The sequence below is a fragment of the Vombatus ursinus genome, unplaced genomic scaffold, assembly GCF_900497805.2.
Source record: "Vombatus ursinus unplaced genomic scaffold, bare-nosed wombat genome assembly UNPS02014818.1, whole genome shotgun sequence".
Taxonomy (NCBI): Eukaryota; Metazoa; Chordata; class Mammalia; order Diprotodontia; family Vombatidae; genus Vombatus; species Vombatus ursinus.
In genome coordinates, this window is record NW_020954596.1 from 71370932 (window position 1) to 71390910 (window position 19979).

A 19979-nucleotide genomic window follows, 5' to 3' on the forward strand; every position below is an offset into this window, starting at 1 on the left:
CTATCTATCTATCTATCTATCTATCTATCTATCTATCTATCTATCTACCTACATATAATTTTTTTCTCTCCCACTACCCTAATACTGACAAAGGACTCATAAGTTACAAATATCATCTTTCCACACAGGAATGTAAACAGTTCAACCTCAATAAGTCTCTTATGATTTCTCTTTCCTGTTTACCTCTTCTATGTTTCACTTGAGTCTTGTATTTGAAAGTCAAATTCAGCTCCGCTCTTTTCATCAAGAATGCTTGAAAGTCCCTTATTTCACTGAATGACCATTTTTTACCCTGAAGGATTATACTCAGTTTTGCTGGGTAGGTGATTCTTGGTTGTAATCCCATCTCCTTTGCCCTCTGGGATATTATATTCCACACCCTCCAGTCCCTTAATGTAGAAGCTGCTAAATTTTGTATTATCCTGATTGTGTTTCCACAATACTTGAATTTCTTATTTCTGGTTGCTTGAAATATTTTCTCCTTGACCTAGGAATTCTGGAATCTGGCTACAATATTCTTAGGAGTTTCCCTTTGGGAATCTTTCAGGAGGTGATCAGTGGATTTTTTCCATTTCCATTTTGTCCTCTGGTTCTAAAATATCAGGGTAGTTTTCTTTGATAATTTCTTGAAATATGATGTCTAGGCTGTTTTTTTGATCATGGCTTTCAGATAGTCCAATAATTTTTAAATTCTCTCTCCTGGATCTATTTTCCAGGTCAGTTGTGAGATATGAGATATTTCACATTCTCTTCTATTTTTTCATTCTTTTGGATTAGTTTTACAGTGTCTTGATTTCTCAAATCATCCGTAGCTTCCAATTGCTCTATTCTAATTTTTAAGGAAGTATTTTCTTCAGTAAGTTTTTGGACTTCCTTTTCCATTTGACCAATTTTTCTTTTTAAGGCATTCATCTTCTCATTGGCTTTTTGGACTTATTTTGCCATTTGGGTTAGGTTATTTTTTAAGGTGTTATTTTCTTCAGTATTATTTTGAGTCTCCTTTAGCATCACTCTCAGCTTTTCCTCTACTTCTCTTACTTGCTTCTCAGAATCCTTTTTGAGCTTTTTCATGGCCTGGGACCAATTCATATTTTTTCTTGGAGGCTTTGGATGTAGGAGCTTTGGCTTCATTGTCTTTTTTCTGGTTGTATGTTTTGATCTTCTTTGTCACCAAAGTAAGATAATATAATCTGACTCTTTTTGTGCTGCTTGCTCATGATCCCAGCCAATTATTTGAGTTATAAAGTCTTTGTTAAGGTAGGGGGTCTGTTTCCAGTGTGGAGAATGTACTGTCCCAACCTTCAGGGGTTTTGTGCAGCTATTTTCAGAGATACTTCTAGGGACCTGAAAATTTTCAATTCTTCCAAGGTGCTATGATCAAGGGAGAGGTGTTTACTCCTTTGCTGGCTTGTGCTCTGGTTTATGAGTGACCATAAGCAGTCTTCTGTTTTGGAACTGGTAGGAGAATTTCCTCTTCACCACCACTACAAACACTCCTCCTTGCCCCAGGACCACCACCCAGAACTGTGACCCAGATCCAAGCATGGGCAAAGCAAGAGAATCCTACACCAGCAGAGAGATCCCTGCAATCCCCCTCTGATCAGCCACTCAATTCCCCCTCAGTCTGTGGGCCAGAAGCTCAGGAGGCAGCTGCTGCCCCCGGGGTCTAGCTCTGGGACTGCAGCTGAGACCACCGACCTTCTCTCTCTCACCACAGACACAGACATTTCCCACTGACCTTCTAAGTTGTCTTTGGCGTTCATGGGTTTAGAAGTCTGGAAACAACCACAGCTGCCTGTGATTCAGTCCTCTGAGGCCTGCACACCCATGCCAAACTGCGTTTCTCCCCCAGCTAGGCATGATATACCTTTCAGATCAACCATCCAGGTTGTCTTGGGCTAGAAATTTGTTTCACTTTGTCTTTTTGTGAGTTCTGATGCTTTAGAATTTGTTTAGAGCCATTTTAATAGGTATTTGGAGGGATTTGGAGGACAGCTCAAGCAAGTCACTGCTTTTACTCCACCATCTTGGCTCTGCCCCCCAAATTGCTATTTCTAAATCACCAACCTGACCATTCCTCAACTCAAGAAGCTCCAATGGTTTCTCACTAACTCTAAGATAAAATATAAACTCCTCTATTTGGCATTAAAAGCTATTCACAGTCTGAATCCAATCTACCTTTGCAGCCTTTAACCATAACTCTCCTTCTCATACATAACATTCCATGTCCTGTCTTTGTGCCTTTGCACTCCTTCCTCATCTCCAACTGTTAAAATTCCTTACTTCTTCAAAATTCAATTCAAGAACCACATACAACCTTAGCCTTCTCTAACCTCCCTCATGTCTCACATCCAAATTACATAGCATTAACTTTGTATGTATGTTACAATGTAAAGTTTCTGAGAACAGGGATCATTTTATTTCTACCTTTGTATCACCAATGCTTAATACATTGCCTGGCACATAGTAGATCCTTAAAAATGCTTATTGCTTGATTGAGAAACAAAGAAGTGATATTCCCCACTGATGGCCAGTGAACATCACAAATTCAATATATCCTCGATGAAAAACTGTATTTCTCCAAAAAATACCTTCTCTAAAATTTTCTGTTTCTGATGAAATAGCCTCCCAGGTTTTATAAACTTGGAGCTACCTTTGACTTTTCTCAGCTCTTTCACAATTCTCATATTCTATCAGCTGCCAAGTCTTCTTAATTCTACCTCTACAATGTCTCTAATGTCCATCATTATTTCCATACTTATATAGAATCTATGCTAATCCAAGACTCACATCAATTCTTTTCTGAGCTAATTCAATTGTTTCCTAAGAATTCTCTATGTTTCCATTGTATTTCCTTTTAAATCCTTTGTTCACATAGTTATTAACTTGATATTCCAGATGCAGAGATCTGATTACATCAATCATCTTCTCCAAAATACTCGACATCTTCTTATTGTATCTAATGTAAAATATGAAAATCTAACTCTGGCATTTAAAATCTCCATAACATAGTTTCCACCTACCTTTCTAGGCTTATTATATTTTGCCTCCTTTATGCACTCTCTCTTTTAGTCAAACTAGTCTGCTACATGTTCCCCATTTAATGGCATTCCATCTACCATGAATATGTCTTAGCACAGGTGCTTCTTTATGTATGAATTGCATTCCATTTCCACCTCCACCCATTAGAATCCTTAACTTCCTTCAAAGCACTATTCAAGTGCTATGTCAAAGACTTGCCTTATCCCTCATGGATTTTGGTGTATTCTCTCTTTTGAAATTACTTTTAATGACTGTAAACACTTGCATTTACTTATACAGTCTCCTTGAGGGCAGAGTAAATTTCATTTTTGTCTTTGCATACAGAGTATCTTGCATAGTGCATTACACACAATGGTTAATAGTTGGCCAAGACAGAAACTCAAATACCCTACCTCCCAGCCTTATATTCCCTATATTTTTTCCATTATAAAATGCTCAACTCATTTAGGACTCAAAATTTTTTGCTGCTGTTTCTCCAATTTTACTTTATCTTAATCTACTGAAAATGTTTCCCTCTTATTGTCCCAAACTAAAAATATCATTCTTTGATTACATTATAATTTGCAAACACTCTCCTTTTTATTCAAGATCATTCAAGTTCAACATGAAGCCTTAGTCAGTTACAATTGACTGTGAGTTTTTAGTATTTCATCCATTACTACTCTCCAAGAAAAGCTTGACTATAGGTTTTCCCAATTCAAGGATAAAATTCATTCTACTGATGACAGTCATTTAAATATGTGTGTATATATGTGCATATTCCATGTATATATATATATCTCACATAGCATAACACTAAATGGTAAGTTTTTCTTAATCTAATCATAAGCTTGTCATCTAATAATGGCCTTATTCCTTCTTTGGTAATCAAATATTTCCTTGACACCAGTCTTAACATTATCATTGTCTTCCTTGATTATCACCATAATCTTAATCTGTATTTCCTAAGGACATGAAATCAGCTTCAGAATGATAAGGAAAACAAAAAGCATCTCTAACAACATTAAAGTTAATTACACAAGGAAATTCAGTTATTCAGTCTGGCATCAGAATAAAGCAAACAGTAAACCAGAAGGAGCTTGTTTAATGAAGTGACTTTATCTTGCAGTATTATACTTGTGGTTATGTCTTTAATTGTGCAGTCTAGGAGGATTTGTGACACACAAACTGAGTAATCTTGTATTATCATAATAATTTATAATCACAGGAGTGACTATGATTTACAGGTTTATGGCACATTTGCATGTTATAATCAACTAAGAGAGCTTTTGCATGCCCCACAATTCATACTTGTACTTTAAATGATATATTCTGCAGCATGCCTTGGCAACTTTCCTACCCTAAATTGTTTAGGGTTGAGGAGAATGTTGGGAGGACTGTCTAAAATTAATTAAGTGTCTGTATGTCTTTTTATTTGATGAGCCTAAATTCAATTTTAAGAAATATAGTTGAACCAAACAGTATGACAGGAGATGGAGGGCCTCACTTAAAACTGGGTAGACCTGTGTTCAGGTACATCCTCTGACACATACTCTGAGTGACCAAAGATAGTAAATCTCTCATTACTATAGACAACAGATGAGTTGCTGATCTGCACAAGGAGATGGCAGTCTTCTATACAAATGAAAGTAAAGGGCCAAACAACCACAATGGCAACAAACAACATCAATAATATTAACATCCAACCTAGAGCATATTTACTAAAGGCATTAAGATGTGGAAGAAAGGCCTTGAAATATCCAAAATAAAGTTTAAATGTACTGAGATAATGGCAGAATGTTCCATATAACCTAATATAGAATTGAGGTTAACTTTCCATCTCAGCTTCTGTTCCAGATTTATTTTGGGTTCTTTTCTTGTTTTGTTTTTAATGTCTTCATCTTAGGCAAGAGATTTGACTTCAAGAGCAACACTGGGACTTTCATAACCAGGTCAGCAATCACAGGGGTGGTTTTCTCAAACTCCAAGGGAAGAATGAGCTAATAGGATATTATTAATATGATGCTTGCACCTAACAAGTAGGTGCAGGCAGGAACTATAATTATATGCAGGAAAACAAAATTATACAGAGGAACACAGGAATTTTCATTGTAGATGAGAAAGGTGAAAATCTGAAGAAATGGGGCCTAAATACTGAACTAGCTAATGTTCTGCAATGAGGATTCAGAAATAGAATAAATATTATTATGATGATATGTACAGGATTGGTAAATATTTCATGTTTTCTCCATATTGAACAGAGCTGTTATCAGGAAATCAGATGGTAATGAAGACTTCAAAATAATGCTTTACTTTTCCAGAAACATTAGGAAGGGAAATGTTTTATGTTAAGTGAATTACTCCTAACACTATAAAGTCCTTCTTTTTTTAACATTGCAATTTTTGTTTTGTTTACTTTATTTTTGAGTAAAATCTTCCTGCACACTTTTTGCCTTTCTAAAATGGTATACAGGACATTAATCCTTTCTTAATGATATGACTAATAATAAAATGCCAGCTCCTTGAGGGCAGGGATGAATTTTTATGTATGTGTTCTCAGCACTCTAGGATATGGTAGACACTTGATAAATGATTGTTGAATTGAATTGACTTAGGGGGCTGTCATTAAAAATATCCCTAATTTGTTAATCCAACAAACAATTCACCTATCACATGGGAAACATGCTGACAGACATCAAGCTAAATATTTTGTTCCAGACCAGATAGTTGAAGAGCTGCCTTGATTGTATTATTATCTGAATATCTCTAGCAGACTGATAATTCAATGACTGACTGACCATTAGGATGGCTGAAATAATCAGAATATAGATGAATCTGTATGCAATAGGGACACAACTTTCTGCCTAATATTTTGACTAGTATTTCTTAATTGACCTAATGTGGTATACTTACTTAAAGGTTCTACTATGCTAGCTAGCTGTTAAGAGATGCATAGGGGCTGACAAGATAAGCGGGGCCTTAATGTATCTTGTGTCTGGTTGTGAGAAAATTGTAAACCCTTAAAATATAGCTATCAATGGAAGACATTATGTGGTAAGTGCCAAAGGGAAGAAATATATGTGATCTGGTTTAAAGGAAGGAGAGATTATTACTCACGGAGGTGATTTGAGAAGTTTTTATAGAGATGGTATTAAGCTGAGCTTTGAAGGATATGTATGCCTGAGATATATGGGCTAAAAATTTGGAAGGGCATTCTAGGTTGGGAGAAGAGGATATGTAAAAGTATTTAGGAACATGACAGGTGTGTTCAGGGACAATGAGTAGATCAACCTGTCTAGATTGTTTGGAAGGCTTGTGTATCAAAATAGCAGAATAAAAAGTTTTAAAGGAAGATTAAGCTCAGGGAGGATAGACACCTCTCCAATAGTGATCAGGATAACTGAAAGGATAAAAGAGGCGAGAAGAGAAAAGTGAGACCTAATGGAAGGAAATTCAGACATCTCTAAATATTGAGGAACCTTGAAAGTTCATTCTGTTGTTGCATTTAGTGGAAATAATAAAAAGGAATGTTGTATAATTACAGCATATGTATGCATTCATGTGCATATATATATGTATATATACATACACATGTACACATGTATGTATGCATATGTATAGTGGGAGAAGGAGATTTCATATTCAAAAATATAAAACACTTTGCTTCCAAAATTAATTTAAATTGATTTGTATAAGAATACTGTCACATGAATTCAAAATAGCTGAAGGACAATAAACAAAAGGCTAATGACAAACAGCAATGAAACTAAAGCAGAAAGATTCCTGGGGCTTAGTCATAGGATCTTTTAAAAGGTTAGGTATTGTTATATCTTAATTAATATCTAGGAGGGAGTGGGACATAAAACATCAAACAATGTAGTCAGGTGGTGGGAAGGAAAGACTACTGAATTTAGACATAAAAGATCTAGATTTAAATTCTGCCTCTTCAACTTGCTGACTGTTTAATCTTGGGCAAATTCCCTTTACTTTAAAAATTAAGTTTTGTTTTTTTTACTATATGTATGTATATGCACACATATATACATACATGCATATGTACACATGTGCATGTGTGCATGTACTACATGAGTACACATGGTATCCCAAGTCTTAGTACAGGATTTAAGCTTTAATTGCTTAAAACTTCACTAAGTTTTTACTATAGGTAAATAGGTACAGAATATCTATCCACATATGTGTAAACATATACAACATGAATGCATATATTATATACACACATACATATATGAATCTTTGCATGAAGTTAAATATATAATGCAATTGTATGCCTCATAATTATTTTCTATTTCTTTGTAGGTACGTTGTATTTACTTATACACATTGACCCACTCCAATAAAATATAAACTCCTTAGAGGCAGGGACTTGTGTTTTGAACTTTCTATCTTCAGCACATAGCATAGTGCCTTGCATGTAGTAGGCATATAATAAATGCTTATTGAATGGATTTGAATGAAGTCCCTGACTCTGAATGAAGTACCAAAAAACTACATGAATCTCAGAAAAACTAGGGTCAAATTCAGTCATGGCACAATTCATTCTTCAGTATGATCTGAAAGAAGTTATTCTACATTATTGATCTCTTTTTTGCTGAAATTCTAAATAAATAAATCACTATAAAAAGATACCAAACTTTTCAATGGCAAAACAATGTAAGCAGGCCAAATTTGGTCGTTAGCCTTTTAACTGCCTTGTGCAACACTTTTATTGATGGAATAAAATCCCATTTGCCTCAGTCTTCACAGTTTTCAAAATATAAGGAAATTCTATTACGAGGGTGCATAAATAATTTTATTTCTTCCTCCCTCTCACAGATTGGAAACAATGATAGATTAGGGAAATTATGTAGACATAGTTTATACTGATTTCATTTAAGGTTCTCCCATCATATCCTTATGGATAAGATTGCAAAGCGTGGACTAGAAGATTGTGCTGCAAGATATTGCACCTAGAAACTTGGCGATAGACCATCTATTAATCCCTGTCTTAATTTGGAGAGAAGTAATGAGTGGAGTACAACATTAATCTGCCCTGTTTGAATATTGCAAATAATTGGGATAAAGATTCCAAAAAAATAATCATTAACTTTTCAAATAGCAAAAAGCTATGAAGAGCACTTACAATAATATTTAAGAAAATGAAATTTTAAAATGATGTCAAAAGGCTATAGAGCTGACCTTAAGTCAAAAAATGAAATTGAACAAGGAAAAAAAAATGTAAAATCTTGCCCTTTGCTTTTAAGTGGGGAAAAGTGAGTTGTCCAAGTATAGCAAAAGAGAGAATTATTTTGATAACTATTCAGCCATTCATATGAGGCAAAATCTGAGGGTTTACTTGACCACAAGTTTAACCTGAGCTAATAATGTGAACTGTCTGACCAAAAAAAAAAAATTGGGTGAAAAAGGATGATACATTTCTGAATTCATGAGTTTAGGGAGAGCCTGGGAAGGAATTTCTCTCTACCAATGTATATTGACTAATGTTAAGTACTTATAGCTAAGTGGGTCAATAGATTGAGACATGAGCCTGAAAGGCAGGAATATCTGAGTTTAAATTAAGCCTTAGACACTACTTGTTGTGTGACCTTGGGCAAGTCATTTAACCTTTGTTTTTTCTCAGTCTACTCAACTGTAAAACAGAGGTAATAATAATGCTTACCTCACAGGATTGTTATAAGGATCAACTGAGATAATTTTTATAAAAAGTGCTTAGAACAATGCTTGGCACATGGCAGTTGCTATACAAATGCTACTACTAGTAGCAGTTGTTATTTTTATTGTTGTTATTATTACCTTAGATAGTTGAGGAGGGAAAAGGCACTGAAAGGTTAAATAAATAATACGGAGTCACCTTGTCAGAAAATGAAAGATGCAGGAATTGAGCTAAGTGTTCCTAAAGCTAAGACCAGGCAGATAACCACTGTACCAACGCTACCTTTTTAAAACAATCTGAGGTCCAATTATAGAAATATAATTTTCATATCTCATAATATCTTTTTTGATGACAGCATGATCAGAATAAAACTTGCTTGGCTCAGCAATGGAAAAGGACTAGATCAGGAAAAAATATCAAAAGGAATCTTAGCTTAAGAATGGGTCAATAGAATTCTAAAAACCATATGAAATTACTAAAGATAGGTCTGACAGTAATACCCTGATAGTTTAAGTTTCATTGATGCACTTGTAAGTCATTGAAAAAGACTTATTTAACCTTATATAGCAAAGACGTGCAATACAATAGCACTGAACTTCTATAAATGTAACCCTCTCTAAATGCCACCCCAACACGATCTTCATATAGAAAATTATCTGTTCAGCAGGTCAAGGTAAAGTGACCTAGGTGCTCTTTAGACATTCATTAAGTCAGAAGGACCCTATCCCCTGTGGATCTTTTTATGTGCCTTGCTAACCAAGAAGTCACATCAACACAGCCAGAAGCCACCAGGAATTACATCAAAGGAGGGAAGTTTGAGCCTTGACCCTTTTCTGAGCCAATGAAGTCCTGGCTTTGTGCCTTTTCCTAAACTATGTTGAGGGAATGAGGACATTGGTGGTATTGGTAGATATTGATCCTATCACAACAAGACTGATTTCACCAACTTTGTCATATCTCAAATTTATAGATATACATATTATATAATGTTAGTCAACTCCAGTTGAAAAGAGACATAATTTCCATTGATCATCCAAAGAAACATTGGAAATAGGAAATAAACATTAAGGCCAAAAGTAAGACTACTTACTGAGTATTTCCAAGTTTAAAGGTGGAAAAAATGTTTTGTTTTGTTTTATTTTTTGGTAGAGAAAATACTAGAGAGAACCAATGCAGTAAAATAAATTTTAGGAGATTTAAACTCCTACTTACTGTTGAAATTAGACTTGAGGGAATAGTGTAATAGCATCTAGGACCTCCTGGTAAAAATTTTCTCTGTATACTCCAAAGACTGCACATTTTAAAAGAAGAGGTCATGTAATCTGGTCTTCTATCTTGTCACTTTGCTTTTGTGATAATATCACAGGATCTGTTAAGGTATCTTTCATATCTTGCAGAAAAGATAGAAATATGGGTTGAAGCAGAGGAATCAAACATGCAGCCCACTGGCTTCATATGGCTCATAACACTCCTGAGTGTGATTGAACCAGATTAAAATATGATTGAAAAAACATTTAACAAAATAAATAAAATACAATAACAGATAAATAATACTAAGTCAATATGTAGCCTGCAGGGATCCCTGAGTATGATTTGTTGGGCTATTTGAGTGTGACACCACTAGGTGAGAAGATAGCATAATAAATATTCAGAATTGGATAAGTGACCAATCTTATAATAGTCATATAAAGTTCAATGTCAGTTTAGAAGTTCTCCAAAAGAGTGTCCCACAGTTCTATACTTGGCCCTCTACCGTTTCATAGTTGTATCAATGACTTGAGTTGAAAGATGATATGGTATGCTTATCAAACAAAAGGCATAAAGTTGATAGGGACTACCAGTGTATGAGATGACTGAGTCTGGTACTAAAAAAGGAAAAAGAAGATCCTGACAACCTGGAACACCGGTTTAAAACTAATATGATGAAATCTAGTAGGAATAAATATTAAGTTTTATGCTTGGGGTCAAAAAAATGCCACAAGTAGAAGATAGAAGAAGCATGGTTAGACAGTAATTTACATGAAATAGATGAAGTGGTTTTCGTCAGTTCCTAGCTCAGTATTAGTCAATAGTGTGACATGGGCTGCATTTAAAAAAGCATGGCTTCCAATAAAATAAAAAAAGACAGTTTTGCTCTATTTTGGTCAAATCATATTTGAACTATTATATTCAATTCTTTCCACCCAAATTGCAGAAGGATATTGATAATGTAGAGACTGTTCAGAGTACGGCAATAAGTATGGTACAGGACCTTAGTCTTGAGAAGAGAAGATTCAGGGGTACATGAGGACTGTCTTCAAATATATGAGGAGTAATCATGTGGAAAAAGGATTAGGCTTGTTCCATTTGGTCCTAGAGGTCTGAGCTAGCAACAATGGGTAGAAGTTGCAAAGAGGAAAATTTTACACATCAAAAAAAAATTCCTAACAGAGCTAACCTAAGGTAGAAATGGCTTCATGATAGATATTCATTTCCTTCTCTTTGGGGGGGGGGGTCTTCAAAAAGGGGCTAGATTACTTCCTGTAAGAATTGTGATATTGGGTATTCCTTTGGGGTATGGGTTATGCTAGGTGTCTGTTGAGGTCCCTTCTAACTCACAAATTCTGTGGGATTCCATAGAAAAGTACATGACCTCCTCATGTATCATTGCAGAGAAAAGAACTGGTAACAGTTGTAGAAGTTACGAAGAGATAAATTTTGGTTCAATATTATAATTGTCTATCAAACAAAACTGTACAACAATGGAATTCCAAGTGAAATGATAAGTTCTATATCACCATAAGTGTTTAGTCAAGCAAAGTTTGGACAATGTTCATCAGTGATGTTTGGTGAAAAAAAAAGGTATATACATCAGATGGCATGTTGGACTACATGTATTTTAGAGTTTTCCAATTAATATAAGAAACATTTTTAAATAATAGGTTCCAGAGGATATAAAGACCGATATCATGTGAAAAAAAAAAACACTGAACTTGAAACTTGGAATAAGAAGACCTAATTTTGTACCCCAACTCTGTTTCTGGGCACTTAGGTAAACTCAGGGAAATCACTTCTCCTTCATTTTTGAATTCCTCATGTACAAAATGAGTATGGTAACATTTGTATTACCTTCCTCACAGGATCACTGTGATTAAAATGCTTTGTAAAGTACTTATTATACCATATTTGTGAACTATTAGTATTTAATATTATTGCTATTGGTATGCTTTTATCCCTCAAATCCAGACAATTTAGTCTGCAAGAGTTTTTGAAAAGTAGTTTTGTTTTGTTTTTAATATAATGTCATGAGGACTTTGAGATCTTCAAAGAAAGACTATAATGCTATTAATATCATCAAAAATGTCCTTTCAATTTCTCATCTCACAGTAAAAAAATTGGTAAGAAACCTTGTCAAAGAGAGCAGCTTTAAAAAAATATATATCAAAGTAGTTTACATAATGAACAGGGATTTATTATGGATTTATTATCTCATCACTACTCTGCAGTAATAGACTATGATTTTTTTAATTCATTCAAAAATGTTTATGTGTCCTGAAGACCAAATAAAACATTTGTTTCACAAGGGATCAAATAGCTATAGCTCTTGAAGAACTGATTTTAAAAGCAAGTCTACATGTGGAGAAATCCAAATACCATATTTTGCCTTCATGGATGGTTAACAGCTACCCCGAATTTGCTGAATTCTTTATTTTGGTTACCTTAAGGGGTATGTGGTATTTGAGAGTTTTTTTTTTTCTTTTGTTGCTTTGTTTTGTTTTAAAATGTCTAATAAAAAACTGCTTTGGATTGTTCTGGGTTCTTCATTACTGTGTCATTAACATCCTACAGAATAATATTTTTTCCCCTTAGAATTGTTTTCTTTCCATCACTGACCAAATAAAGAGTTTTTCTATATCCACTAATGGCTTCTTTTTACCCACTTCAGCATTACTTTAATCTTTATTATCCTTCTCATGCTCAGTATGGGTCTCATTCTTTCACTTTATCCTGGGCTCCTCTTCCTTCAAAACTAAGCCACAGGAATATAAGTATCTGGAAATGTCCTTTACAATCAAAACTAAGTACAAAAATCCAGTGGTGCCCAGATGCTTACTTCTCCCCCATGCCTTGTCTTTGTTTTATAGCTTCTGGGACAACATGCCATGAAGCCTTGAAAAATCAAGCACTGAATAAGAGAATCTAGTACAAACCTTTCTGACTGCAGTTAAATCTGAAGAGAGCGCTATTAATGTATTCACAAACCATGCTGACTAATCTAAATTTTAGCTATTTTTAACCTCTAACATACATATAACACCATCTATCCTAAATGAAGAAATTAGAAAAATGCCACAATGTTAAAGAAAAGTAAGATTGATAGCAGATTCATCTGTAAACAAATAAAGTAAAATAAATACCCCCCAAGTCCCTAGTGAATAAAGCCCTGACCAAATCAGTACAATTTATTTTCCCCATTTCAATCAAAATATGATTTAACACACCAATTTTCTAGCAGTGATGAGTAAATGATCATGAATGATCCTAACAACCTCTAACACAACTATAAGCAAAAGTTTCCAATGCACAATTACTCCTGTGAGTCTAAGATAAAAAGCAAAAATAAAAACAGAGTATGTCACACACAGCTCTAATACTCAGAGGACCTTCGGAGGGTTTTCCAGTGTGTGCTCCAGGAAGCTCAGAGAAATCAGTGGGGAAAAGACTACATACACTAAAGTTAAGCAGGCATGTATGACTTGGGATCATTTAGAACAATAACACATGGGGAAATAAAAGAGCAACATTGGAGGCTCTAAAAAAAAGTAATATTTTAAAAAATGAGATGGTGTTTTATTTCAATAGAAACAGAGAGTAAAAGCTTAGAACATCCCAGGAAACAAGGGCATTTATGTTCATGTTCACACTATTGATAATGTTTTTGGTTGTTGCTTATGTGATATAGGAGCCAGACACATTGCCAGGGTTTATTCTGACAGACTGTGAATAAAAGGATAGATAAATAGATGATAGATAGATAGATAGATAGGTAGGTAGATAGATAGATAGATAGATAGATAGATAGATGATAGATTCCATGTATTTGATAGATTTTATATAGATATATTAATGTATATATGTATACATATATTTAAAAATGGACATTTTTAATGTAGGAATTGCCTATCTTTTACCCTGGCTTCATGAACAGAGTGACATCCATTCTAATGGTACACAAGGAAATTACATCAACTTTGATTTTAAATTGTAATAATGTCATGAATCTATGGGATATGACTTTTATCATTTAGGAGTAGATGTGATAACTTACGAATGTCTTAACTCAATATTAATTAAAGTACAGCATTATGATTTTGCACAAAGTTTGTTTAAAATTAGACTAGCATTTGGATTAGAAGCCATACACATTTGATATTCAAATGATGGATAAGATGGATACCTTGAAAGTTTCATATAATACTTGCATCTTATGTCTCTCACAAAATCCTCTTTTGTCCCTATTCCTGAGGAATTTGCTATATTTTGAAGTTATTTCTCATTGTCTACATGACTGTATTCTGATAAAAACTAATTTATCTAGTGTTTTGAGGCTTGCAAAGTGATTTACAGATTAGGCTTGGAGGAATTTTAGGATTCTAAGTCACAGAGAGGGAGCAAAATAGGAAGAAGAGGGAGGAATGAAGGCATGGAGGACAAGCAAGTGATACAAGGCATGGTGAAGGGAGATGGAATGTCATATGTGGACAATGGCAAGTATTTTGATGCATCTTGAATGCAGAGTTAAAGAAGTGTGTAATTGTCTTTCTTTTCTGTAGATATTAGCGAATGTAGATGTAAGAACCTGTTGAATCAAGGGAAAGTCAACATTGTTCAATGATATCATGCATATGATATTGCAAATTATGTGCATTTATGTCTGAGAAGACCAATGCAATAATTCTCTTCCCACATTTCACATAACCAAGACTATATTTGATTTCATTTGTAGACTAATGTTTGGAAAATTTATTTCTCTATTAACTGTTAGCTTCAAGTTTTATCAATCTCATTAAAAAAAATCTATTTTTTTCTGATTGCCACATAACAAGCTGAGTCTCTCTGTTGTTTCCCAGAATTATGACTGAGCTACATCATTTGAAGTTAAACTTTAGTGTACCCTCCCAATTCTTTCCTCTTGCTTAGTGTTCATTTAACCTCCTCATCCCCAAACCAGGTGTTTGATGATGGAATATTTTTCTTTCTGCCTTTCTGTCACTAGCTCATAGTTTGGTCATTAATAAAAAATGCTTGTTGGATCAGATACATTTGGAATGGATAGCTGCAGCCTTCCTATTCTGTAGGTGAAATATTATTAGTGACATTTATCCATAATGAAACTATGACTAAGGTTTGAAAATGTAATGTGACAATTTCACACAATCAGTCTAAAAACATTTATTAAGTACTCACTAATGCCAGGGACTGTATGAAGCACTGGGGATACTAAGAAAGGGCAAAACACAGTTCATGTGCTTAAGGATCAAGTAAGTATACTTGAATCAAAGACTTGAACCCAAGTCTTTTGCCTGTAAGTACAATATACTAAAGCAGGGGTTCATAATATTTCCCTTCGTTCCATGTATGATGAAATCTATGAATTCCTTTTCTGAATATTTTAAATGCAAAAAATAAAATGCATATGATTGTAAAAATTATATCAAAATACAATTACTAAACTACAAAAAAACTAATCTTATGATAGGAACTAAATGTACCTTTAAAAAAAGTCAATGTGAAAATGGTATGGTGCATAAAAGAAAATAATCTTACAATTTAACTCCATGAGATTCTTTCATAGATTTATTTTTTGTTTCCTTTCCTTTCCTCTCCCTTCCTCTCCTCTCCTCTCTTCTCCTCTCCTCTCCTCTCCTCCCCTTTCCTCTCCTTATGTTTTTTTCAATATGGGCAATGTAGGGATTTCTTTTGCTTGACTATACCTATTTATAATAGAATTTATTTTTCTTGATTTCTCAATGGATAGAAAAATAGAGAGGTAGGAGGGAGAGAACTTGGAATGGCAAATAAAATTAAACTGAATTTTTTAAAAGGGTTGTGAAATTTAATATGTTCATTAGTTAAGTTCAGAATGCAGATCTTATGGTTATTTAATTATGCTTCAGTAATAAGTATCAATGCCATATATACAGCATAGCATTAAATGTCAAGAGAGAAACAACACAGTACTGGATTATAAATTCAGATTTGTACCACTAACTTGCAAAGTAACCATGAGCATGTCATTCAATTTATATGAGTCTAAATTACCTCACCTGGAAAAAGAGAGGGCTACAATGCATTATATTTCAGGGCTAATCTTTCTCTGAAATTCCAGCATTTTAAGTTTCTAGGAAAAGCTTAAAAACAGAAACAAAAGACTGATGCAGAAACAAAGACCAGTGTGACAGAGACATGTATTGTAAGAATAAGGGGAGGATTGTCCAGACAGCTGCTATGTGGTTAAACTTTGAGGCAAGGAGGAGGGATGGTAACCGTGGGAAAAGTGATCGAATGGAATGCTTGAAAAGACACACCAAAGCTGAACTTCAAATGATGGGGTATGGTTCAATTTCAGAGAAACCATAGGGAAAGGGAAGTCAACTTGGTATGGGACAATCAGAAAAAAAAATGAAGTAATTTTTTTTGGAAGGCATTAGTCAAACTGCAAAATTTAAGTGGCAGAAGAGCAATAAGCCCTCCAAACATCAGCTCTCTAAGGAAAATCAAGAAAAAAGTCCCAGCTGTATGAATTATGCAAAGAGACTATTGTTCTGGCCTTGGTATTCTTAGCCATGTACATTCACATTGAAAGCCACACTATCAGAAAAAGCATCACTGAACAGAGGGAACCTCCCTTCTGTCACACCTATTTCAACCTATAAAAGGGAAAAACAATTGGTAAATTATTTAACTAGATGTTGAAGACTAACTGGCACAATAGTTGATCCCTACACATGATTTTCCATCTCCACCCATGGCACAAAATGCAGCCCATATCTATTATGTTGTCCCTCATCACCTGTGCTCTTTCAAATCCCAGTTTAAGTAACATCTCCAGTACAAAGCCTTTCCTGATTTCACAAATTGTTATCACTACCATTCCAAATAATGTACATATAATTTGTATTTTTTTCCAAGTTCATGCTGATTCTCCCCAATAGAATAGAAACTCCTTGAAGGCAGAGACTATTTTTGTCTTTGAATGTTCCATCTCTAGCACAAGGCCTAACATATAGTAGCTACTGAACAAATTTTTATTAGATTGAATTAAATCAGAGTAAATTGAGTTGATGCACATTTTTTCATTTGTCTACAATCAAATGTAATAAGATCTCAGCTTTATCCCCTACTCCACTTATTGTTGTTGTTGTTGATATATACAGGATAGTTTTTTTTCTTCCCAGAAGTATGTAATTATACAAAAGAACTTCATAAAATTACGTTGACTTTAGAGCCAGAAGGTATTTCAGAGAAAATCTAGAGCAGCTCCCCCATTTTAAAAATGAGAAGTCAAGAACAAAGAGATTAAATCATTTTACTGAGAGCATTCACCTAATTAGGTGGAAGAGCAATGAGTATCACACACATTTGTCTCATGTATTTTTAATTAAAATAATCATCAATATAAACATTACCTATTACACATGAATTGTACATTTGACTATGTTAATAATTATCATTTTCGGGGGCAGCTAGGTGGCACAGTGGATAGAGCACCGGCACTGGAGTCAGGAGGACCTGAGTTCAAATCTGGCCATAGACACATAACACTTATTAGCTGTGTGACCCTGGGCAAGTCACTTAACCCCATTGCCTAGCCAAAAAAAAAAAAAGAATAATTATCATTTTCAAGAAAAGTGCCTCAACTAAATTTCCTTCAAATTATTTCCCAAAATTTACTTATTTGAAGTGTAAATTTTATATGAAATTTCAAGGCCAAAGGTCTCTCCTGAAAATGAGTTATCAAGCCCTACTAAATAAAGAAATCTCAAAGTATACTCTTGATATATTAAGGAAAAATGCTCTCTTGTATTTTTAAATGTCATGATTTTAAGGCCCCTTCCAGTTTTAAATCTTATTATTCCAATTCATGAAACATGAATGCTAAAGTTTTTCACTCTATTTTACATCTCTATAATTTTGTTTTATGGTAGAGGACTACCTTTAGCAATGCAGATAGGCAGCTACTCATAGAATTGCCAGGGTCACTAGGAGGTTGATTGATTTGCCCAGTCACACAGTCAGTTAAACTTGAACCTAGATCTTCCCAACTACAAGGATAGTAAAGGTGCGCTGCAACAGATGTACAACTACTAAAATTATCATGAAATGTCTGCTGGAATTACTAAATTAAACATAGATGTTTCCAAGAAAAACATCCCTTGACTCATGTCAAGAGATATTCACAAGTTTTTTGATTTGATTTGTTTTGTTTTCAGACAGCCTGAGACCTCCAGCATAGCACAAGGTCAGGTTTTAGAATGGAAAGACTTGACTTTGTCCCTTTAGTGCTTGCATTGGCATAAAAAGCCATGGTCCCCTGACAAGTGACTTAAACTCTCTTTTTCATTTTCTTTACCATTAAAATGGGAATAATCCCTGCCTGATCAACCTCTTAGTTTGGGTTTTTGTTGTTGCTGTTGTTGTTGTTGAAAAATGCACCACTGTGGTAGCTTTGGCATTGTAAACAGAGAATTACTTTTGTACCTAGAAAAGCTGGCTCTATAATTATAGCTTTGCCAACTCTGCTGTGGGACTTCAAGCTAGACACTTATTTCTAATTTGCCCTATTTTCCCATCTGTAAAATTAATGATAACTACTCTAAATGGGGTTATTTTAAGTGTAAAACAAAACAATGTATTAAAAACGATCAATTGTAAAGAACTAAGAAGAAATTGATTATCATTACCTACTATTTGGTCATTAATGGCTTTCATACTTACCCACAGAACTTCATCTACCACTGTTTATATCTGCTCATGAATGGCAGGGGCACAGTTGAGTGCAAATGAACTTAGATTTGGAGTCAGAAAATCTGGGTTCAAATACTGACTTTTCATACTATCCATGTGACCTTGGTGAAATCACTCATCCTCTCTATGCCTTAGATGATGTTTGAGATTTTTTTCCATCTCTCAATCTTTGATTTTACATTCCACTTGGTGTAATAATTATCTTTGTGTCATACCACCATCACCACTAGATTATAAGATTCATGAGGGCAAAAACTATTTTTTTATTTAAATTGTGTATCTGCCCAATACAGAGGAGAGTACTCTTTGCACAGAAACTTATATATATATATATATATATATATATATATATATATAATGAACTAAAGCAGCTTCCAGTCCATGAAATAAGAATCAAAGAGCTGCATGGCCATTGTATAATATATAAAAAGCATGAGTGGCAAGATGGCGGAGGGAAAGCAGTGACTTGCTTGAGCCCTCATTCAAACCCCTCCAAATACCTATAAAAAATGGCTCTAAACAAATTCTAAAGCAGCAGAACCCACAAAAAGACAGAGTGAAACAAATTTCCAGCCCAAGACAACCTGGATGGATGATCAGAAAGGTATATCGTGCAGGGCGGGGAGAGGAGCACAGTTCAGTGTGGGTGTGCAGGCTACAGCTAACCTGGAGCAGGCCTCAGAGGACTGAATCTCGGGCAGTTCTGGTGGTTTCCAGACTTCTCAACCCACGAATGCCAAAGACAACTTAGAAGGTCAGTGGGAAAAGTGTGTGACCACAGTGAGAGAAGAAGCTAGGTTTCAGGTGCCCCCAGGGCAGCCACTGCCTCCTGAGCTTCTGGCCCACAGACTGAGGGGGAATCAAGTGGCTGATCAGAGGGGGATTGCAAAGATCTCTTTGCCAGTGCTGAGTCAGGAATCTCTTGCTTTACCGGTGCTTGGATCTGGGTCACAGTTCTGAGGGGTGGTCCTGGGGAGAGGAGGTAGTGGAGCTTGTTGTGGTGGTGGAGAAGAAAGGCCTCGCCCCTTATCATAGTACCATGGAAGAACTGAAAATTTACAAGTCCCTAGAAGTATCTCTGAAAACAGCTGTACAAACCCCTGAAGCTTGGGACAGTACATTCTCCACATTAGAAGCTTACCTTAATAAAGAGTTTAAAACTCAAGTAATTGCTTGGGATCATGAGCAAGCAGCGCAAAAAGAGTCAGACTATATTATCTTACTTTGGTGACAAACAAGATCAACACACACAACCAGAAGAAGATAAGAAAGTAAAAGC

General features: G+C 34.9%; 1 protein-coding gene across 1 annotated transcript in view; it reads right to left on the reverse strand.

Moving 5' to 3' along the window:
- Window positions 1-19979, reverse strand: part of EPHA5 (EPH receptor A5) — a 458275-nt gene that overhangs the window by 400665 nt on the left and 37631 nt on the right. The window lies entirely within an intron of this gene.